The sequence below is a fragment of the Porites lutea genome, chromosome 7 (genome assembly GCF_958299795.1).
Source record: "Porites lutea chromosome 7, jaPorLute2.1, whole genome shotgun sequence".
Lineage (NCBI taxonomy): Eukaryota > Metazoa > Cnidaria > Anthozoa > Scleractinia > Poritidae > Porites > Porites lutea.
Genome location: NC_133207.1, coordinates 34,667,112 through 34,692,199, shown reverse-complemented (window position 1 = coordinate 34,692,199; position 25,088 = coordinate 34,667,112). Strand labels below are relative to the sequence as shown.

Sequence of the window (25,088 nt, the reverse complement as noted above, 5' to 3'; positions counted from 1 at the left end):
GTTATCTTAGTATATCTATATCTTTATTTGTAATTATCTTTTACTCATTTAATGTAAATATTTTTTATGATTTTTATAGAAAGATTTGTAAAATTTTAGTCATTAATTACTTTGTGATGCACTTTTGAATATTTTATAGAAAAGGCGCAATACAAATAATAAATGTTATTGTTATTGTTATTGTTAAGTCATTTTGGAAAATGTTCCACATGAGTGGTCTAAATGATGATCCTTGTGGGCAGCCTCTAACAGTATCAGCACAGAATATAACTTCACCCTATTTTGTCGATTAGCGAAGTATGACCTTATAAGGCAAAGCGCTTCCTCTAAGAAGCCATTAGCCTTGAATTATTTATCATGAGTGCTGGAAGAAGAGATTCGAAGGGTTTTGTCATGTCAGTCGATAGTATTCCTACATACTCTTTGGAGTCAGCAGCCATTTTCCATATTTTGGTCGATCCTCCCTTCCATAAGCTTTTTTTCCGTGCTTTAGGCCATTTACCTGATTATATACTCTCATAAGCTTTGTATAGCTTTGTGATTGAGTCTTCAATACCGTTTGATCCCAGTCTCAACATTTTCGGAGTGATATGATTGTGACAAGATGCTTTTTTGATATTTAGTTTCTCTATATAGGGCTGACTTACCCAGACTGCAACCGATCCGTTGGAAGGAGAACTTCGAACCATTTACCACAGCTTTCTTTTAAGATTGGAGGGGTTAGCTAGGTCCTCCTCTGTTAAGGTGCCAACCCCAGTCCCACCCATTTCATTTTCCGTTGTAGAGAGGTGGTCAGCCAAGAAGTTGGCTACTTTTTGTTGATCTTTCACTATTTGGAACCTGCGTCCTAGTTTGGGAGACATTAAGGGTGCCAAAATCTCGACCCCTTTGGGTGGCGCAAACTCGCACAGGCATTTTATTGGAATACCCCACACGCTAACTTTTGTAGCGCTGAACGAGGTAATAACCAAATCTTCTTATGCAAACGCGTTCCAGCTAGAATCTAAACCCTTGAGTTAGTGGAACAGTTACAATAATATGATACGAGAGGAATTGGACGTTTCGGGTTATGACAAAAGGATTGAAAGGACATTTCTTTCGTTTGGCAAGTTTTAAAAAACCAGGAACTGAATTGACTTACCGACAGTTGCCAGTTTTAGTCAACATAACAATTACAGGATACATCGCTATACAAAAGAAGATGGGAGCCAGGCCTTAAAAACGCCCGCCTAAAGATGTTCTTTGACTACGTTGCAATATATAAATAAAGTACAATGCATAAGCATTACTAGGATCAGTTGGATTTTACTCATTTCCACACTAAACAGAAGCAGGTCAAATAAAATGCACTTCACATAACTTTGGCACGAGTTATAAAAACTGTATGTAAAGAAAATCTTCCCTGCCGTGCTTCAGCCAGTTTATGATTGGCCCCGGCCTTCATAAAACGTTCAGTCTTCTCATATGTCTTCCATTAAATCATTACAGATCATCAGTGATTCTCAACCGCTTAAGACCGCAAACTAAACTCTTCTAAAACTAGCCTAAAATATCATATAATTTTACATTTTGGGCATATTATATACTGAAAATCCAATCTACAAGCTCTTTGGTAGAGTTAAGACGAAGATTATTTGTAGGATCTTTGTCACTATGTTCATAAGAGAATGTTATCTTGGCTTTTTTGGCCAGACTGAGCACCTGGCTTGGCTTACACATTGATTTCAACATCACTTTGATCAACATTTAGTTGGTTCTGAATCTTATTGGCGTCATTTTCAACTCCAGCCTCCGGTGTCTCCCATTTTGTAGAATGCTGCTCGTGGTATTTATCGCGAGCGATCTCGTACAATCTCTTCGCCTCACCAGTCCCAGTTTGTTCCACGAGCTGAGAAAAAATACTGCGAGAATTTCCAAGTAATATATAAGGTGCGTCAAACTCTTTAAGACGACCGGCATCTAATACCTGGTAAGAAGGAAAGAAATTCCGAATTTACTTCCTCGCTTCCAAAAGATAGATACAAATCCACTGTTTACTGACACACCTAATTTTTCGGTATCATCTTTTCAGCAAACTATTTGCTGAACTTAATAAAAAGGAGACGTTTGACCTAACCTCTATAACAAGGTCACAAGAACGAAAAGCAAAGCTACTATCATAAAATGAGGTGAAACCTGACCATGACTCTGTCTGAATCCATGATGGTGTGAAGACGGTGAGCTATCGTCAGCACAGTACAGTTCTTGAACTTTTCACGAATGGTGGCCTGGATTAAAGTGTCTGTCCTATTAACGAAGAACAAAAGTATTGTCATGAAAGATATTGTTCATCGTGGATAATCACTGATTAATCGTCTGTCTCACAATTGCCACCTAGATGTTGATCGCGACGTTTCGACCGCGTACTGCAGGTCTTCATCAGACGATAGTGTCGAACAGAAGAACTCATTTAAATCCTTTCTTTTCATCTTTTCATCTTCTTCCCAGTAGGTCGCTGACAACTATCACTTTTAAACGGTAAAACAATTTAACTGGCACCAAGTAGTAACGTGAATTTTCCAAAAGTTGGACTAATGATTTTAATTTCTAAAGGGAATCTAAGGATACAAACGCAAAAGTAAACGCAGAGTAAAATGAGTCTTTGAGCTTCTGGAGTACAAGTTAACAATAGTGTAAGACAAAGAGACATTTTAAAAAAAGAACTGAATTACAGCCCTAACCTTTGGTCAACGTTAGCAGTGGCCTCATCAATCACCAAAATACGACTGTGTCGTAAGATTGCGCGTGCTAGGCAAACAAGCTGGCGCTGTCCAACACTGAAATTTGATCCGGATTCAGCAAGCTCCTCATCTAGCTTTTTAGGCAACTCCTCGACAGCCTGTTTCAGTTGCACCTGCAAACAACAAATTAATCTTATTAAAATGTTTTCTTAGCCAAAAGGGCAAAGTTTTTCTATTACCTCTTCAAGTACATTCCACAGCTCAGCATCGTTGCGTGATCCAAAAGGATCCAGATTTCTTCTCATAGGACCACTAAACAATACAGGATCCTAGAGTGACACAACGTATGTTAGAAATATAGGTATTCATTGGTGACCTCATTGGTAAATAGACATTTTCTCCAAGCAATGGAGGAATAACAGTGTCCCTTGACAAGCGTGAAATGACACAGAAAGAATCCCGATCAAAGCGAGTTATCAAACTTCTGGGAAAATGAAATGCTATTACATTTACGAATGTTTCGAAATCATCGATCTAAATCGACCTGTGTGACCGTTCTGGGTGATACTTGTGTCCTCACCAAAACCATGGATACCAGTCATACCATCATTAATGATTTTTAACCACTAAACATCAAGCTTGGAGATTGCATTTTATATGACACAGTCTACATTCTAACTGATATTAGATAAGTCCAAAATGGCTAAAAAGAGTTTGCTGTAAATTTAGAGGTTAACAAAACGAAATGAGATGTTAGATCGGGACTAAACTCTTGTTCATTATATCCTTTTACGGTAACTGCACGATGGCCCAGTTACAAACATACCGAGCGCCGTGTATAGTAGATACTCTTTGTTATTGTGATCAATACTCTCGTTTGAGTCGAAAAGTAAGGTGTCTTCGACTGCGTTTGTACAAAGTCTTAAAGTTTAAACCTGCTGTAAGATCAGTACTTATTAGCTTTGTACTAAACTACACAAAAGAAGCAAGTGGCTTTCAGGTTAACTTTTTGAAGGCCACTACATGACATTAAGTTTACGTAAAAAGCCGCCTGTTGTAAAATAGTTCTGATTACTTTTCTGGATTTAGGTTATCATGCAAACGTCTTGTGCTTTCTAAGAAAGACCCCTTTACTTTATCAAAGTATCATAACGTTTTTCGTACTTGTGGAATGATGGATAATTTGCTTCTCAAATCTTTCAGTCCCAGGTCTTTGATGTCAACACCATCAATTTCGATTCTCCCTCGAGGTTCTGCTAAACGGAACAATGTGGAAAGAAGGGATGACTTTCCAGCACCAGTGCGACCAACCACACCAATCTAAAACGCCACGAAATTATGTCACCTAACAATATATTGTGATCTGGTGACGCTAATAATAATGATAAGAATATCAATAATAATAATTATAGTTATTACCTACGAGGCTGCATGCCTGCCAGAAAACGCACACGGATACGACGGGTGAGGTGATGTGCAGGCTATGTAATAAGGCCCCGAAAGTGTCGCCCATATCCTGGCTGGTTGTACTGCCCTTGCACAGAACAAGTACGTTACCCGACATAACGTAGCCTTGAAGATACTTTTCTTCGAGGTTCTGCAAGACCTAGGCCTTGTAAACTCAGTGCTACCTTGGTACTCGCCACTGAAACCGAAGCCAGTGTTCGAGGCGAACAATGCGCAAGCATTCTGGGATGTCCCTCAGCGCACCAAGAAGTTAGATCCAACAGAGTAGATGCTCGCATTATCAACCACGAGTCATCTCGCTGGAGATGAGCTGCCCATGGGTTACAAACTGGGAGAAAAAGGAGGAGGAGAAAACCACGAAATACGGACCGCTCCGTTGGGAATTGAAGCAGAAGGACCAAGGATATGAAGTGAAACAATATAATATCATAATGGACGTACTAAGGGGGTGGTACCAAGACTTAGAAGTCAAGCTGAAGAAGTTGGTCGGAAGTAAGAGTAAGGGAGTTCTTCATAACATGTAGAAGGCTGTACTTTCGGGAACACTAAACATCGCTCGGACGTTTAAAGTTGCAACATAAACAATGAATATCGCATTCAAATTTATTACCTCTCCTCCTTAAACATCTTTTGGACTTTTAAAGTTATGAAGTAATCGTCGATGAATTTTTATAGCCGAATAAGTGATATGCTTGAGAGATTTTTTTTTTTATTCAAAAAAAGGAGTATTATTGATGGTGCTAATTTTTGTATATATTTTTATGCTAAGTTTTCACTATAGTCAACGGGCTACGCTCAAACGCCCCGTCATGCTATTTTAACTGGATATAGCATACAAAAGTTCAAACTGCGGCATAATGATAATGTCTGTTGATGTCTGTTAAGTGTTAGCTATTAAGTCAAGGTAGGATGACTTAGGCGAAGTAACTTCGCTCATATCAATGGCTAAAGCAAGAATACAGCTGCTCTGCGCGCTTACAATAAAGCCCCGCTCTTATCGTTCTTTAGATAATCTTTTAATAGCTTTCATTGTTGATTATTTTAAGAAGACTGCATCATTGCCTCCGCTTTATAAACAAGCCAAGAAACCAAAAGGCATTGTGCGATTTGCGTGCATTTTCAAGATCTGAAAAAGAAAAACGTTTTCATAAAACTTTTGCTGCTAAAAACTTAATCCACGGTCGAGATTATTATACCGATTAGAGGGCTGAAATTGAATAACGACGAAGTAAAATACAGGTGTCAGTCAGTCAGAGCTTTGAAGGGCACATGAGGATACGATTACATTTCCATGTTGTTTCATCTGTATCTCGATTGCACGTGCGTCCACATGAAAAAATATTGTATGCAACTCTCTAACCGATCGTACATATCGATTTCCAGCGAGAAAACCCCGTCTTCGCTGATTGCAAAAATTATTTACAGCAATTTTAATTGCTGTAAATAATTTTTAGTACCACAGGGTAAATATAGTTTGGCTACACACCTTTTCCGTTGCCTTGATAGTGCAGGTGATATGATGAAGAACATCAGGTAATCCTTTGTGATAAGTGAATGACATGCTGTCAAACTCAATCTGTCCACGGCTCGGCCAATCAACAGGAGGTTTGGTGTTAGTTTCTGCTGGAGCCTCAGATTCTAAGTGACAGTATTCCACGATACGTTCTACGGATGTCATCTACATACACATCGATAATATAAAAATATAGATTATAAATAAAGATAAATAATGTGTTTAGAAGCCTTTGTTCATTTAAATTTGCAGTAAAGAAATTTTTTGTTTGTAGGGTGCATAACTTAATTTTAGATTGGCAAAAGAACAACTTTGCACGTGCATCACACTTCTTTGTACATTTCTTAGCCGTTGTTGCACGACTACTACATGAAACTTCCTAATTCCACTCGCCCGCTTAATCGATTACGTGAGCACAACACAAAAATTTTGTTTTTCTTTTTCTTAACTTAGATACGGCCCTTTCGGATTCAACCCAGAAAATTTCACCAACATTTGACAAATTAAATGAACTTAAATAAGATTGATGAAGTTTGAAACAGTGCGAATCCACTTTTTAAGTGACGCTTTGATTTGTTGTCATCCAGAAATTTTGCTACCATGGCAACGTGACGTTACGACTTCTCCTCTCTATTGAACCTCATCAAACCAAAGCTAAAAACTTACAAGCCCTACAAGCCGTAATATATTAGAATAGTAGTCTTAACAAAGCTTGATCATGGATCAGTTTTTATGATGCCTTGACGCCCCAGTGAGGAACAGCCTCTGACATTACGTCAACCTCTCTCAGCGCAGATAAACCCGGTTGCCATCATCACTACGCTGAGGCGTAAGGAACTCAACTCACCAAATTTTCTAACTCAGCACTCTCCTCAATAAATGGCTGGAATACACTAGTTAGCATAACACAATATGACAAAGTGAGTCCAACTACACCAGCGCTCAGATCAACAGCTGAAGAAGGAAACAAACCAAACAAAAGTCATGTAAACTGCAAAGGACCGCACACTTACATGCTGCACAACGTGGGATTTATAGAAGACCTAATCAGCAAAAATATACAAAGTAGACACATTGAATTCTGCAAAGCTGATCGTACTACGTAGAAATTAACTTTGCAAGACATCATTACAACACCGAAAGAATCCAAAACAGAGCGGGGTTTGAGCCATAGACAGTTGTTTCGCCATTCTTGTGCCTCATCAGTACGGCGCAACAAACAGAGAAGCTCTGTTGAAAATTACCCGCTCACCCGGTTTTAGAGCCCTGTGCTGAGTTGTTCAAAGCATGGTTAGCTTTAACCAGTGGTTAAGTAGTATCAAAACCGATAAGTTGTCAAGGAATTTAACGCTGGTTAACGCTAACCATGCTTCGAGCAACTGGGCCCTGACATTTAACTTCACCACTCACAGGATCACAGCTGTCTACGGCTTCGACCCCGCTCTGTTTTAGGTTCTTTCGGTGTCGTGTTGATGTCTTGGAAAGTTAATTTCCACGTAGTACGAGCAGCTTTACAGAATTCAGTGTGTCAAGAAAAGTCTAACGAATTCCGACGAAATGGGTTTTTTTTCATTTTATCGATGCCGTTGACACCGCAACTACCCCCTCCACCCCCCATCCACCCCACCCCGCCCCGAATATCCAAACATCTTCCTCTCTACAACAGACCAGTTTACAGTACCCTAGCCTTCGAGTGATTTCGGACCTTACCATCCGACAACGGCAACGTCTATGAAAACGTCGCTGAAAAATAGACCTCGCATTCGTTCAAACTATTTGGCGATTATCCCCAGTCACCCTTTTACATGAAAGAAGGCAATTTAGGTTGGACCTGAAGATAGGGGACCGCGCCCGAGTTCAGACAAATATGCAACCTCGTCCCCAGGGTGGAGGGAAAAGCCCTGGGGACCAGGTTGACAGATATGGTAAAATTTTTCGCCTTGCCGTTCTAACCTGAGATCAGGCTCTATTTTCGTTTCGGTTTGAAAATTATGTTCCGGCGGGCAAGACGAAACGAAAAGAGAGCCTGATACAAACTTTTAACGGAATGTCTGCCGTTCACTTTTTTGATTGATTAACATTTGCCGAATCAGCCAATCAGAATTACTTCCGTTGCTTGTTTTTCTAGTATGCAAATTTTTCACGCGTGGGAAAAATGCAGACTGGCTGACTTAGAAAAAAGCTTTTATCTTTTAATTTTTTCAGCTAAAAATAAAACAGTCAGCACAATCACATTTAACTTCTTGCGAGATTAAGGGAGATCTCGAAGGTTACTTCTGTTGGCGTAGAAGGTACAAAGTTTTCGAAAAGACGGCGACACGATGTTCTACTAGTTCTATTATTTTGGCTAGGCGCTCTGGAATTTAAAATACTGAAATCTCTATTTTTCCGTTGTCTTGATATTTTCCTCGGCAATTTCCCCCCATTTTCAGTACATAAATCTTTAAAAACAAAAGCAAACAGCCAACGAGCGAGGACACCAGTTTTCTTGGTTTATTTTTAACAAAAAGCGTAGTCAAACAACCAGTCTGTGAACACTGAAAATTCCTTGAACAGCGATGCAATATTTTTCGTCTAACACTTCACAGTTGGCGATTGAGGTTTCTTTCGCATTGAGCCTTCGCTTCCATACCCCGTTCAGAGAAGTCATTCCCGGCTAAACTTTCAAATGAAACCAGTTTTAAGATGGACAGTATTTTGATTTGCACCCGTTTGGTGGTAAATCAAAATGCACCTTGTTAGCGGTCATCAACTTGCAGAGGGATTCAACTCCGCGATACACTCACTTTCCGTAAATAAAGCAAATCATGAGAAGATATGAACAACCACATGAATTTCTGAATTTCCATGGCACATATTAAGGCATATTTTCCTACCATAAGACCATAAAACAATAAAAAAGACAGCAAAATCGATCCTTCTCTCCACCGACGACGGATCATTCACGAAAACAACCACGCGAGGAATAAGCGCTTTCAACTTCCGGCGTTTCCGACAGCCAATCAGATCTTGTGGCATTGTTCTCACAGCCAATCAGCGTTACGGCCAAAATTTGGCCGTAATGAGCACAAACTTGTGATAGTTTGTATCAGGCCCAATTTCAGCGGTAGCCGTTAGAGAGAATGTATGAGAACCGCTCAAATTGGGCCTGATCTCAGGTTATGCCGTTCCCGCTCTCAAGTTCACTTAAAACTTGGTCATTTCACGTCGTAGTTGTGCGGGGACGGCAAAGAAATCTACAAAAAAGAGTGATGCACGTCTTAAAACAGCAGAGGTGCATCATATGCACCTAACTAAAATTTTCAACAGACAGCTAAGTTGATATTTTTAAAAACTTAACCTTCTTTGAACAAAAATTTTTAACAAAATAGCCTTAAGTGTTCGGGGTAACGTTCCCTAAAAACATGGTAGCTACCCCGCCCCCACCTCACCTCAAGTAAGAATAAAAACTCGATTACGACCTTCAAAAAAAAGATTTTCCATACAAATGTAGGAGTATGTTGCTTCTTACTTCCTTTCATAGCTGTTGACACAAAGGCGACAAAAGCGAGAAACAGCACAGTAAGCATTTCAAGTCGGACATTAAGCCAGGTCTGTGCGGCCATGTAAGTGTACCACGCCCTTGAATGGGCATCCTGATAACTGTTTACTTGCTCTGTAAATGTTTCCTCCGCTCCATAAGCACGTATAGTGTCAAGGCCAAGTAGGGTAGTTGAAAAATGGCCAAAAAGCGGACTGCGACCTGAAAGCAGGAGATACAATTAATTAGAAACAATAAATGACATTCTTTACCTATTAACATAAAAAAAAATACCACACAGAAATAACATCCTGAAAGAGGAGATAAATAGCTAGAGACTGTCATACTCACAACCAACAAGCAAAAAACCTACCGCTTTTTTTCTTTTTCTAAGCCACAGGGCTATGAGGTCAATATCACACTAAGACAATGTTTATTACTGTGAAGTATAAAAAGGGCCAGACGTAACGTTAGCCCAGCACGGTAAATGCAATTGCATTTACCTCTTGTCAACAAGTCAAAAGATTTCTTCAGTCCAACGCAAGCTGCCATTATAACCTTTCAGAGTCCTTATGCACATCAGTTCTATTACAGTACAAATAAGAACCAAAGACGACATCTACTTACTTATTCCTTCAATACGCTTAACTTCTCGAGATGACTTCATGTAATAATTCCGCAAAAAAAACAAAAGCTATGATCACTGGTACCACCATTACGAATGTCACGGGGTTGTTGACTGCGACCAATCCTAAAATACCCAGGCAAACAAATCCAGTCTGCAACAAAACAAGCAATCACTTGTACATAGTTGTCTCTATGTCGTAAATATTAGTTTTGCTCATTAGACATCGTAACTTGATAAGAAATGGTATGTAACTGTGGTGATAAAGGTAAGGTTGTTTCTATTTTGCTACCGATTAAACAAAGGGTTTGGAGAGTAGTATAGGGCGCACCGGTTACTCCGGTTTTTTGAGCAGGAATCTCATTAGCGTGAGCAGGAATACATTAACGCCGATGAAATCATAGGCTATTGTCTTGATCTCATGAATAAAATGCGCAGGAATCTCATAAAGATAAGGTCATGTGCTATTTTTAGTTGGTTTAGGTTTTCTGGTTATTTTAAGGTCGATAAACGTCTTCGTTTTCCATTGGTTAGTTAGAAAATAAACGTTTTCACTGGTTAATTCATAGTTTCTGAGGAGTAAAGTCAAACTTGTCTGTGACCTAAAATCACTGAGACGTAACGTAATTATGCAAGTCCTATTTCCTGCTGCTGTGATTGTCCTGGTTCCGGTTCACTGACTTTTGGCGGGCAAATCGTGCATATTAATGAGGGCAAAGACAAACTAGCTCTTTTTAGCACGAAATACAATGTTTTACTTACCCCACACCCCTCTTATTCTTCCGCAATTGATTTATTTTCCCTTTTTATTTTACTCTTTATTTCTAATTTTCATCCACGACCACATCTACCGTACATCGACCCCACATAGACCCTACATGGACCCCACACTGACCCTACCCCCACCTTTTTTTTTTCCACCACCACATTTCTATTGTTTTCCACCACCACCACCACATTTCTAATGTTTTCCCTCCTCCACCACCACCACCACCACATTTCTATTGTTTTCCCTGCTCCACCACCACCACCACCACATTTCTATTGTTTTCCCTCCACCACCACCACATTTCTATTGTTTTCTCTCCACCACCACCACCACCACCGCCACCACATTTCTATTGTTTTCCCTCCACCACCACCACCACCACCACCACATTTTTATTGTTTCACTCAAAAGGCCAAAGAGGCCAAAATCAGGCCTAAAAGGCCAAACTCAATGAGGGAAACAATAAAAATGTGGTGGTGGTGGTGGTGGTGGAGGGAAAACAATAGAAATGTGGTGGCGGTGGTGGTGGTGGTGGAGAGAAAACAATAGAAATGTGGTGGTGGTGGTGGTGGTGGAGGGACAACAATAGAAATGTGGTGGTGGTGGAGGGGAAACAATAGAAATGTGGTGGTGGTGGTGGAGGGAAAACAATAGAAATGTGGTGGTGGTGGTGGTGGTGGTGGTGGAGGGAAAACAATAGAAATGTGGTGGTGGTGGTGGTGGTGGTGGAGGGAAAACAATAGAAATGTGGTGGTGGTGGTAGTGGTGGTGGAGGGAAAACAATAGAAATGTGGTGGTGGTGGTGGTGGTGGTGGTGGAGGGAAAACAATAGAAATGTGGTGGTGGTGGTGGTGGTGGTGGAGGGAAAACAATAGAAATGTGGTGGTGGTGGTGGAGGGAAAACAATAGAAATGTGGTGGTGGTGGTGGAGGAGGGAAAACAATAGAAATGTGGTGGTGGAGGGAAACAATAGAAATGTGGTGGCGGCGGTGGTGGAGGAGGGAAAACAATAGAAATGTGGTGGCGGTGGTGGTGGAGGGAAAACAATAGAAATGTGGTGGTGGCGGTGGTGGTGGAGGAGGGAAAACAATAGAAATGTGGTGGTGGAAAAAAAAAGGTGGGGGTAGGGTCAGTGTGGGGTCCATGTAGGGTCTATGTGGGGTCGATGTACGGTAGATGTGGTCGTGGATGAAAATTAAAAATAAAGAGTAAAATCAAAAAGGGAAAATAAATCAATTGCGGAAGAATAAGAGGGGTGTGGGGTAAGTAAAACATTGTATTTCGTGCTAAAAAGAGCTAGTTTGTCTTTGCCCTCATTAATATGCACGATTTGCCCGCCTAAAGTCAGCGAACCGGAACCAGGACAATCACAGCAGCAGGAAATAGGACTTGCATAATTACGTTACGTCTCAGTGATTTTAGGTCACAGACTTTACTCCTCAGAAACTATGAATTAACCAGTGAAAACGTTTATTTTCTAACTAACCAATGGGAAACGAAGACGTTTATCGACCTTAAAATAACCAGAAAACCTAAACCAACTAAAAATAGCACATGACCCTATCTTTATGAGATTCCTGCGCATTTTATTCATGAGATCAAGACAATAGCCTATGACGTCATCGGCATTAATGTATTCCTGCTCACGCTAATGAGATTCCTGCTCAAAAAACCGGAGTAACCGGTGCGCCCTATACTACTTTGGAGCCTACTCACGACCTCAAGATGAGACATCCAATCGTCCTAACTCTGACCCACCAGCCCAGTTCGAGAAAAGTAAAGAAGAGTTCAAATCAAATGCCAGCAGGCTCACTTGTGCGAGTTGGGAGAAAATTTTGGCACTTGAGCCTGCTCGCAGCTAGGCTACTAAAAGGATGGTCTAGTTTGGCTCAGATCCTAGTCTGAGTACACCATATCAACATCTCCTTCGCTTTCGATGACTAACGACGGCATTGAAATCTTATCAAGACTATTTTAAAGCGGGTTAATTATTTCTAGATAACCAACTAAAACATCAGTGTTGCTCAATATCCACAACCTCTTTTGAACATCTCGGATGTTTGAAGTGAGCTGAGATACCTGTAAAACATCACAAAGTATCATGGGCATCATATCATCTATCATGCCGATGTCCTTGGAAAATCTGTTCAGAATTCGTCCTAAAACGAAAAAATAAAAAAATAAAAAAACAAACAGAAATAAAAGACAAGCGGATGTAATACAGCTGAAAAAATGCTCCACAGCCGAGGTTGCGTTAAATTTGAAGTCAACAGGGTGCAGGTCAAACAAGATAAGCTCTTTAACAGCGCTAGAGATAAAATGATGAAATGATCCTAATTAAGATTATATTGATAGTAATGATTTATAAAAATCAAGTTTGAAGTTGCAAAAAACCAGCTTGAAATTTGTTCACTGAATTATACGCATTTCACGTTATTTATGCTATTTAAGCAATTTGAATTCATTTCTTTCACAGGGTCACGCAAGCCAACAATTACGCAAGGTTAGGGCCTTCATAGGTGTAGCGTCCAAAATTTTCGCATTTTAGGTACGGATTAAAGCGGATTACAGGGGCAAGGACACTGGTTCCATTGCACAACCTTGATCAACGATACCTTGGTTCAACCCTTAGTAATTGCATATCCCGACACACATTACAATAGGTCAGGGTCAGGTGGTTAGAGTAAAGTGGACGTCACGGAGTTCTGTACTTGTTTAAAGCTTCTTTTGGCAACTGCATTCTTTACTGCGAGGATCAATTTTTCGTTTCATTTTATATCTTGTAGTAATTCTTAATATTTATCTCGTATACACCATTCACAGAAAAAAGCAGAAGTCGTCAAACTCACCTATAGAATTGTTATCGAAAAAATACATGGAAGCCGTCATGAGACTACTAAGCATGTTACTATGAAGGGTTTTTGAAGCAACTATAGTCATCGCATAGAACAGCTCAATGCAGAATAGGCACAGGAATAACAGCCCGAGTACCATGCTGCCATAAATCCCAAGAAACACGCCTCTGTTGGGTTCAGAAACAACACTTGAAGTGGAGTTCCCAGTTGTTGCTATGTAGTATGATTCCTCCGCATTGGACCTAAAAATAAACATGTTATAAATGAGACTCTGTTATCTTCAAACCTATCGATATCAGTACAGCCATGTAGACTATACTGTGCAACAGTAGCACAAGTAGCACTTTACAAAATGGATTCCCACCTTCAGGAACTTGGTCCCTTTAATAACATAAATATCTTACCAGTAGGATAGCCACCAATCCGCAATCATCGCTACTATCTAATATGAAAGAAAACAATGCAATTAGGGTATTTATTAATTTAAGAAGATATTTTTAAGACAAAATAAGTAATAGGCAACACACGTGTGAAGAGTTGTTCCCTTTCACTCCTTGCCAAATTCGTCATAACAAGTTTAGAGAAGAAACCAAGCTATATATGATCCCTTAGGGACATCCTCGGAAACCCAGTTAGTCGAACGAAACAAGCTCGGGCCAACCCACTGTATGTATTGAAAACGCCCCCGTACGCGCTGTCAAACCAGTTCCAGAAGTACTTTAAAATGTTCTGGCCTATAAGAAACAGAGAATTCAAATGCTCTGGAACTGGTTCGGTATGTCGGAAGAGGTGCACAGGGCACTTTTTTCGTGTAATCTTTGCAATGATTTTCCCCGTGAATATCCTTCCCTGAGTAGCCTCCCCTGGGTCTCCGAGGATCCACCTAGGTTATATTAAGCTTTTCAAAAACAATAAGCATAGACTGGAACTGGCATGGAGGATAGCTTTTTGTACCTACCTGACAAAATGCAAATAAGAAGATGATAATAAGAGCCGTTCCAAGATTAGGAAAAGAGCGGAAATACGCCAGGTAGGTTTTAGCGCTGACAGATCCTTCTTGTTTCTGCTCTGCTGGCAGAAGATTGTCTTCCTATGTAGGCAATAACATACAATGATTCTTTATTCAAGCTTTTTTCAGGACAGGATAAGGAAAGTAGTAGTACTAAGATTTAGATCGAACGCGAGCTAGAGGTGGAGCGTTTGAATATCTTGGTGTACTAATGGACCCAGCGTTATCTTGGGAAATGCGTATCAGCTCTATCAGGAAATATATATCGTAATCTCACTGAACCTCGCTTAAAAGGTCCTACCAAAATGTTCACGATGGTGTAGCCTTTGTTTGAATACTGTGCGGTCGCCTGGAATAGCTGCGGGCTGGATGATAAAAAATCTGACTTGCACTGTTCTGTTCGGCCTGACAAACTACTTACAGTGGCCCAATCTGCATGCTTGACAAAACTACATAAAACGCCAAATGACCCCTTCTTATCGCTAACAGAATACAAGCATGCACAACAAGGCCATGACGATAACTCAAGGCATTGTGACAAGTTATCACGCCAAACAAAACAACCAAGTATAGGGCGCCTTGAAAATTAATAGTTTACTTACTTTTTATTTGCCGCGACACATAAAAACAGCAATTGACCTTACTGAGAATGCACAAGTCCTTAGTGGAACGCCATTTCAGCGCCATGCCCGTATCTATAAATGTGTCGCTATGTAGCATTATCTCCCTCAGTTCGCAGCTAACTGTTGTATTTAGATTTTGTTTTAACTTGCTATGTATTTAAACGTGATGTTCCTCTATAACTATAAAAACAAATAAATAAATAAATAAACAAATAGAATTTCAAGATATTCATTAAATTAAATTTAACATCAAAACCAGTTATACTCATTATTCGTCATAAGGAGACGTTTGATTACAAACTTCATCTTCGTTGTTGTTTTCGTTTGTTTGTTTCTTGTGCTCTTTATTTTTTTCTTCCAGAGGGGCGCGTATCAAAGAAGTGCTTGATAAGCACAAAAACGTAAAAGGTAATAATGTAAACTTACATAGACAGACATTGTTGTGGTGGCAGATATGATGGAATAAGTGCTGTCGGCTACTTTACTCAGACGGTGGCATTGATAACTATCTTGTCTACTCAGTTGCCTAGCAACCTTCAGTCTCTCAGCATCCTTTGCCTCCTGTTGACGTGCTGCTTCTGTTTCCGGATCTACTAAACAGGCCATTATGTTGGTGCTTCCTTTGCAGACTGATAACTCCTTGTAACTCCCTTTGCTTATGACCTTTCCCTTAAAAATGATACCCAGAAATAGTGTTAAGAAAGAATAAGTTATTAATAGTGCTGATATTTCTCTCAGCTAATGCAGGGGTATTTCGTCTGGAAAACACTTTATTTGTTTAATAGTAAGTTCACCAGTGAATGCACTCATGTGCATGGATAACCCTAACCTTAACCCTAACAAGGACGTTAATTCCCCGTCCGTCAGTCTCCTCTTAAATTCAATCCAGCTAACGACAAAAGAAGGCGCCTGCACATAACGATGAAGAACGCAGCATTTACGCCTTAAAACTGCAAAGAAAGTCAAGGAACGCATTCTTCAGTGGCTCTCACAAAACGCTGGAAAACTGATAATGCAGTTTTTTGGGCTGAAGGTCTAACCCCTCCAATCACACCAAAAAAGCTAGTGGTAGCGTGAAAACAATGTCAAGGCTACTGCAAGTATAAACTACATGCAGTTCAGTAAACAAAAAAGTAAGAAAATTAGTGTGCTGTAAGAATTTGCTTCAAATCTTCCTCTTTCCGTTAGCACAGTGACTGATATGATTTGATAGTGTGTTACAACAATCTTTAAAACATCTCGTAAAGATGCTAGTAGTATAGGACGCACCGGTCAAGCCTCATTTTTGAAGTAGAGTCTAATTAGTTTGAAGCGGAATACTTTAACGCCAATGACAAAGTAGCCTTCATTCTTTAACTCATGAATAAAATGCAGACGAATCTCATTAAAATAAGGTAATGTGCTATTTTAACGTGATTTAACTGGTTTGAAAGATTTTCTTGTCATATTTAGGTCGATGAATATCTTTGTGCACTTGAAATTCATTGATTACTGACCTTACATTACCGTCAGCCACAGTCGCGCATCTTCAAAACTGCGAATTAAGTTGACTATGTAATACTACAGCTCATCTGTTTCAGCAGTAAAGAAGTCTGCTTACCTGATCAAGTACAAGTATTTCATCTGCTTTACCAATATGCTGCAACTGATGGGTAACTAAGATGCGTGGTTTGCTTGCCAAATACCCACAGATGCACCTTTTAAAATAACACAATTTTTTTTTCTTGCAGGTAAAACATAACTTTGGCTTAAAGAGATTGATCTCTTCACAATGTTTAACAGGTCTCAAAAATGCAAAGTTCTCTCTTAAGCGCCATCTAAATTACTGAAATAATTATCAGTTAAGAGCAAACGTTACTGTACCTAATGCCTTTCATAACCTTAAAAGCAACTGTATTACTGACTAGATTTAAAAGTATTTGCTATATTTTTGAAATATTCAGGCAGAACGTTCTTACTTCTCAAACAGGTGCCGTCCAACATTTGCATCTACAGCACTCAAAGGATCGTCCATCAAATAAATGTCAGCATCAGAATACACCGCCCTGAAACAAACATGCCAGCCAACATAACATTTCCAGTCTTCTACTAGAGAGAACATGGATTTACATGAGGGTCTGAATGGGGGGGGGGGGGGGGGGGGGGTCCTCTTGTCGGGTGTCGGTTAAAATACAGTTGTTATTTCAGTAGTCGGCTAAAATTTTCTATATTTGTCGGTAAATCTCAGTTAATAAGTAGAAATGCATGTTAATTATTGATATTTGTTATGTATTTCACTCACTTCAGGACTTTGAATTCTATAAAACGTGTAAAAATTGTAAAAATGCATCATTTGATTGACCTTAAACTTCATATTATACAGTAACGATAAAATCACCAAAGCTTTCCATTGCAAATGCGAACTTAGTTTCTCTGTTGGTACAGGCACTATAAAAAGTAATGAACAGAGGCTTTTTAGCGTTTACAAAGTCGTTCGAGTGGTTTGACAGACAAGCCACGCGAATGACTTCGTAAACGTTAAAAGCCATGCAAGAGAGAAACGTCTACTCGTGGGGCAGGTAGCTCTTTGCAATGATTTTCCTTTCTTGTAGGAAGTAATAGGTGTTTCTTAAAAAAAAAAAGTAGTGTTTTGTTTCAGCAGCGAAGATTTCCAGTTTCTGTGAGTTTTATTTATTTCTGATAGCAATTTTTCTGTCAAACTGTGTTGGTAGCCTCTGTCCATCAAGGGTTTTTTTTGGAAATTTGAAATACTTTCCTCAAACGTTGTTTAAGGCTTAAGGCTTCTTCTTTGTTTGTTTAAAATGTGTCTTTACATCAAGCATAGCTTTTTCGTTGAATCTTGTGCCTTTGTAGACAACTGCGTCTAAAAACATTGTCTCAGTGAATGTCGGTGGTGGATTTAATGGTAGGGTAATGTAAGTTTGCTTGTTCGAAGAAAGCTACGATGTCTGGTTTACTGTCCCACAGCAAAAAATGTCATCCATGTAGCGTTTCCAAACAGTTGGTCTAAAGACGATTTTGCTTAGACTTTGTGTTTCAATATGTGCTATGAAAATGTTGGCAAAGCAAAGCCGCTGTCCTTGTACCCATCGCGGTACCGTGAGTTTGTAGGTGGAGCTTCCCATTAACTGGAAAGAATTTTCTTTGAGGATTAATCTAAGCATTTCTCGCAGGTAATGTGTTGGAATAGGTGGGTTGAATTGTAGAAATTTTCATACCGCGCTCTGCAAACTACTTTAATACCCTCGTTTGGTGGTATATAATTGTATGAAAAGACTTGTGACGTCCATCGAAACAAGAAATGTTGGGTTTTTCACCTTTTTCCTTTCAATAAAGTTCATAAAGTTGGTGGTATCTTTGGTTGCTTTCCCAGAAACGTAGAAGAAAATACAATATGCTCTTCTATCAAAAAAAAATATATAGATAATGTTTGTTCATATTGTCGATAGTCGGTAATTTAATTCGCGTTTTTTCGGTAGTCAGCTCTTACATGTACAGCTGAAATACGTTGGCAAACCAAAGTATCAAAAGAGGAATTCATACGATATCCCAAAGTTCTTTTGAACACAGACGAAAATATTAGATTTACTTACTAAGAAAATGATCTAGGATCATAATTATAAGTTTTGCCAGATTAGATTTCACTCAGGGGAACTAAGTAGCCCCATCATAGTGAAAATGGCTCCGGAAGAAGATTTACTGTTTACTAGAAAGTAAGAAAATGCAGGCGAGAAACCATGGATGAAGTGGCATCAAGCTAAATGCACTCATCAAGAGTCATGCATTTGTGATATTCGCAGTCATGTTCTTATCTTGTGTACAGAACACGAAACATTGAAGCGCGTTACTGATTATGCCCAAATTATTAAACCATCACCTGTCGCATGGTTAGTGGGGGAGATTGGCATGAGAGGACACAGAGGCTTTTTACTGGAAGTACCATCCCACGCAGTGATGTTTCCTCCGCGGGCAGCTAATCCGACTTAATCCCATTTAATATGTCGCGCTCCTCGAAAGTGCGAAAATTTTCTTGTCGTGTATTAGATTTCAGATGCATTTTCTTAATCTTCATTTCGCGCCAGAATAAATTAGTTTGCGCGCAAAGGGCTCCTAAAAAATCACAAGGTTTGTACCACCTCGAGTCCACCTTCTGGAGATACGCCGGCTTGGTAGCTGGAATACATTGCCGAGGCGAAGATCTGGCATTTTTTCCTCCTCTTCGTATTTTCTTCACGGCAAATGTTTATATTTGTAGTGAGAATGCAGCGCATATCGGTGGATTTTACTTCATGCGGCTTGCTACTTCTGAAAGAAGAGTGCCGGATTTCATCGTTTTGTTCATGTTTATTAGTGTTGGCAAATGTAAGGTAAATGAACCGACCACTGTAAGGTAAGAATTGAAGTTTTAAATTTGTTACTCGGCGAAAAATCGTGGAACGGGAATTCGTGAAACTCGTGAGTATTACCTCTGTTACCTAATGTCATGCGATGACTCCTCGCTTTTTCGATGCGTAACACGGATACAAGCGATAAATTTCTTTCGCAAAGTGAAGTATAATTTACTTAACGAGATCATTTGACGAATATTTCATGTTATATGCTTTATTCATATTTGCTTGGCTTATTCAGGCTACATGCCAGGAGTTTGATGACAATGTTTGTGTGCTATAATTATGCTGATAAGTTTTTGCACCTTTGTATTGAAACTCATGAGCCAAACGTTTGTAAACTCTAGCAAAACACTCTTCTATTATGAAGGAACTTTTAACGTGTTTCGGGGCCCTAATATGGTGTCAAATTTTTAGGGGAAACAAAGCTTAATTTTTGGCCAAACAGACTATAGCTTTTTTGTCTTTGAAGAGAGCGCGAGGCAAACGTCCGTGAGTACAGTGTAAGCCAGTGATTCTTTAGGTAGAGCTAACAAAGTTAACGTAGGCTGCACTTTAGGTGGCACACCCATGGGTGCAGTGTAACCCAGTGATTCTTTAGGTAGAGCCAACAAACATAGTCTGCACTTTAGGTGGCACACCCAAAGGTGCAGTGTAACCCAGTGATTCTTTAGGTAGAGCTAACAAACATAGGCTGCACTTTAGGTGGCACACCCATGGGTGTAGTGTAACCCAGTGATTCTTTAGGTAGAACTAACAAACATAGGCTGCACTTTAGGTGGCACACCCATGGGTGCAGTGTAATCAAGTGATTCTTTAGGTAGAGCTAACAAACATAGGCTGCACTTTAGGTGGCACACCCATGGGTGCAGTGTAACCCAGTGATTCTTTAGGTAGAGCTAACAAACATAGGCTGCACTTTAGGTGGCACACCCATGGGTGCAGTGTAACCCAGTGATTCTTTAGGTAAAGCTAACAAACATAGGCTGCACTTTAGGTGGCACACCCATGGGTGCAGTGTAACCCAGTGATGCTTTAGGTAGAGCTAACAAACATAGGCTGCACTTTAGGTGGCACACCCATGGGTGCAGTGTAATCAAGTGATTCTTTAGGTAGAGCTAACAAACATAGGCTGCACTTTAGGTGGCACACCCGTGGGTGCAGTGTAACCCAGTGATTCTTTAGGCAGAGCTTACAAACATAGACTATACAGGTGTACATCAGATGGCAACAAGTTTTCCAGTTAAAACTTTGTCATAAAGTGCTACACCATGGCACTTCGACTATTTCATTATCGCGCTTGTTTTGACGCACAATTGATAGTCAGGAGAAGTCGTATTGTCTAAAACCATAGCAAAAGACAAATTTACACACATCACAGCGTTAAGGTAAGGCAATACACGGCATTTCCTCCAGGTACATTTACATTTTCTGTTAAGTTGTAAGCGATTAAATCGCATGCAGCGACGAACAAAACGCGAAGCCGTCAGATATTCTAGAACCGTGTTATCTACAGTGCTGTGCATTATTATTGCTTAACTAACTAACTACGCGCTGATGGAAATAAGTTTCGGCCGCTTTAAATTTTGAAACAATTCACTGGTACTGTATAGTCATAATACTTATTGGAGCGGAAAGTTAGCACGCGAGCAGGGCGATTCTGCTGTGGTTTCTGTAATGTAGAAGATATTACGGCAATGAGGCTCCCGAGGTCCGTTCTGGAAATCACAACTACATGTACGATGAAATGCATTCTGCGTGCAGACGTCTCCTTTTCCAGGTTAGGTTAAATAAACCGTACCAACGGTTTGTTTGACAAAGCTCCCGCGAGACGGTTTCTTGGTGATTTTATTAATTTTTCCGATCCATTTTTTTTGTTCAGCTCTATTTTCGCGGCTTTTGCGATACAAACTAAATTCATTTTTAGTTGTGATGGCATTACACTGCTTAATCATGACGGCTTTGGAAGAAACTGAATATATTGCGCTTCGCGATTTCGCAAAATCGCTGCGGGAATTAAAAAAAATTTTCTTCCAAAAAAGCGTTTTCACGCTTCTTTCTCTAGTCAATTATCTCGTTTGTCTCGTTTTCTAAAGGTCCTTGAGAACAGAATAAGACAATATTTTATTACCGACAACCTAAAAACCTTTTTTTTGACCAGATCGAAACAAAACTGACCTCTGAAATGGAAGAAGAAAAGCCTTTTATTTTTGCCGGCTTCCGTCGGCCTGCCGACGCGATCGTGTCTGTTTTGCTTTCATATGATGACGTTTTCCTGACAGAAGGGTGTCGGGAGAAACACCTCGCGCTGATCATACGTGACAAAATCCGCCGCGCCTAAACTAATTAAGAAAAGTCTCCTCGAAAGCTCCATACAATTCCTTATAACAAAATTATAAGGAATTGTATGGAGCTCTCCGGGATACTTACAGTGCAAGCCCTTTGTGTCCCCTCATGTATAAAAGGTGGCAGACATCAAAGATCAAAACAACGGTGGTGCAGTTTATGTTGGAAACTACCTGACGGTGCACAAGGAAAAGGTTTCAAGGAAAACTTGCTCGTTTAAATGAGGCATAACAGTTACATTACTGTCAAAGTGGAAATTATCCTCCCAGTTGAATAAACAACCGAAAAGGTTGAAAAAGGACCTGAAAAAATTCAGCCTTGACCAGGAATCGAACTCTGACTCTTGCGATGACCGGACGCAACGCTGGCTAACGCTCTATCCAGTAAGCTAATCAAGCCTGATTTTTTTACAGGTTTTTTTTCAACCGCTTAGGTTGTTTATTCAACCCGGCGATCATTTCCACTTTGATATCTTTATCCGAAGTTCAAAATATGACTCATTTTCACGTATATCCGTTTAAGTTACGTTACTGTCAAAATCCTTACTGCTGGAAGCCCTTTCTGTCGTTCAAACGAAAACAGCTAACTGCAAACGCCAACGCAAAACGCGGTTTGCCTCAGGTTTGCCGCCGTTTACAGTTAATGCTAAAGGTCCCTAATAACTAATTGCAAACACTAGATTTACTTTATCCACATGAATTAGGCGGCAAGCCAACAAGATGGCAATCCAAGTGATAAAAGAAAAAGTTGGCACAAACACAAACATGAAATCAGACTTTGCCTGTTCCAATGTCGGATTACTCATAAGACTTGTGATATTCAGCGAAATGTTTGAATCATTTGAGGCACAAATCATGATATCTGTTCTGCTGCAATTAGCAGGCAGTAGCAAAATAAAGTTAGTACCTTGCCAAGTTGACCCTTGCTCTTTGTCCTCCACTTAAGGACACACCTCGCTCACCCACCAAAGTCATATCACCATCTGGTAGCAACTCAATGTCCTAAAACACAAATACCACAACTGACAAAACTTCGAGATACACAAGGAAACTCTTTCCTTTTTATTCAGCTGCGAAAATTTTTTCTAATTAAGGTTACAGTTGGTTAGGGGTAAGAGCTGCAGATAGATTAAAAGATAAGCCAGTATTTGTGCATTGTTTTGACAATCCAAAAGTTGTTTGTCTCTGGAGTTTCTTAAGACTTGACACTCTTAAATGACTATTTATTGGAGGATTTCTTGAGGGTGGCTTTCTGACGATTTGTGGACATTCAACATCTTACACCTTTCATTGCAAGAAATCATAAATGTTTTTCGACAGAAGATTGCATACATGTTATACCGCGGAACAGATAGGAAAAGTCTCTGCCTTAAAGTAAGCCTCTTAATGTATAATTAGTGTTGGAACAAATGTCAGAGTAAAGATGTCATGCAGAATCTAGCCCTGACAGGTAAATTCTACCTTTTCTAAAGCACAAGCTTGAATAACTGCAGTGAATCTGTCTTCGTCATATTCTTGTCCAAACAGGATATTTTGGCGGAGAGAGCCATTGTAAATCCAAGCTTGCTGCGAGGCATAACCGATCTTTCCCTTTACGGTTATAGTTCCCTCGGACAATGGAAGCTCACCCAAAATTGCCATTAAGAGGGAAGACTGTGGGAGCCAGAAAAATAATAAATCAACACGTTTTGAGAAAGTATAGTACAAAATATAAAAAAATGAAATATTTTACCTTTCCAGATCCAACAGTGCCAATAACACCGAGCAGTTCACCCTAATCGCCGGGAGAAATATTACCTTGTATTAATACAGATCTGCCTTGCTTTTAAGCTACAAAATGCCCAGAGCCATAGCGGTTTAAGTTACTAACAAAAGGTACATGGGAAAAAAACGGGTAAAGAAAGTAAAATAGGAGATTGTAAGGAGGAGAATAAAGTAACTGTGGGTAGCTGGTGGATACGTTCTTATAGTCAGATGAGACATTCACGTGGCACAAACCCGATATGCTGGAAAGCAAAGGCGTACATCCTTTGACTGAATGGTAGCGTGGGACCAGGATCCGCAAGGGGGGAAAAAGGCAAAAAACGGGGTTAAATAGGAAAAATATCGGCGACCGAAGCGAGCCGAGCGGTAGCCTGGGGAGGGGCTCCGCCACCCTTTCCCCCTCAACAGACTACCTCTCGGCTCGCTTTGCTCTTCTATTTTTGTTTTCGCCTACGCCGATTTTTTTCTCCTTTTCCCCCCGATGCGGAGCCTGGTCCCAGGCTAACTGAATGGTAATTTCCTTTGTTTGTCTTTTCCCAGCGCGTCTTTTGCTTTCCACCATGGCAGTTTTGTACCACGTCAATAATTGCTTGAAAGTGTTTATTCGAAGTTGAAACGAGATACCCAAGAAAAATTCCGGCTGTCCTAAAGTTAACTTTAACGCTTGTCGACACTTTCAGACAAAAAGCGAAAACATGCGAGACCATATGTACTATTTTTGTGCGTTGTTTGAGTTGTATAAGAAGTAATGAATATTTTTTAACCGTAGTTTAAATATCGGAAATCACACTGTTAGCAAGGTGAGAAAATGCAAACACTCACGAAATTCTCACTTCTGATACAACTTTCACCTTATGGCAATTTCGTTATGACATTTGGTTTCTGAACCTTGGTAAATAAACAGATGCCAGTCGGAGATCAGAAGTCGCTATACAAATAAACGTGACTGCCCTCTGCCGGGTTCTCACATGAGGAATCGCGAGGTTGCCTGAGAGAAGTACAGTGTCGTTTCGGATCGGCAGCGGGATCTTTCCAGTTCGGACCCGCCTAATTGAGAGGACGGTTCACGATTAAGTGACTGAGTAACACATTTGCAAATCAAAGTGCCCACAAAAACTCGCTCCTATACTTCGCGTATCCAGGAGTTAAAAACTACCTATTTATGAAATAATCCGTAAAGAAAAAAATGTTTATCTGGAAGGCACACTGATTTGAACACAAGGAAACGAATGGATTACATTATGTTACCTAGAAGCAACTTACTTGAGGTACTTTGAAAGTTAGATTTTCTAAAGTTGGAGATAAGTTCTGAAACATAAAGCCATTATCAAAGTAAAAACAACAAGTTTCTAAATAGTGGAATAAACGATTTTATGGAACAGTACTAGTAAGGGTTATTCAACATTACTTTAACGTCATTTAAAATGTGCCAAATATCGAAATCAACTAGAGTCCCAAGAGTATATTGTTAAAGGAACCGCAACCTAGTT

General features: G+C 39.9%; 2 pseudogenes; one reads left to right on the top strand and one right to left on the bottom strand.

Moving 5' to 3' along the window:
- Positions 1 to 1,223: 1,223 nt before the first annotated feature.
- Positions 1,224 to 25,088, bottom strand: part of LOC140943755 (ATP-binding cassette sub-family C member 4-like) — a 38,587-nt pseudogene continuing 14,722 nt past the window's right edge.
- LOC140943361 (uncharacterized) lies at positions 4,136 to 4,768 on the top strand (annotated as a pseudogene).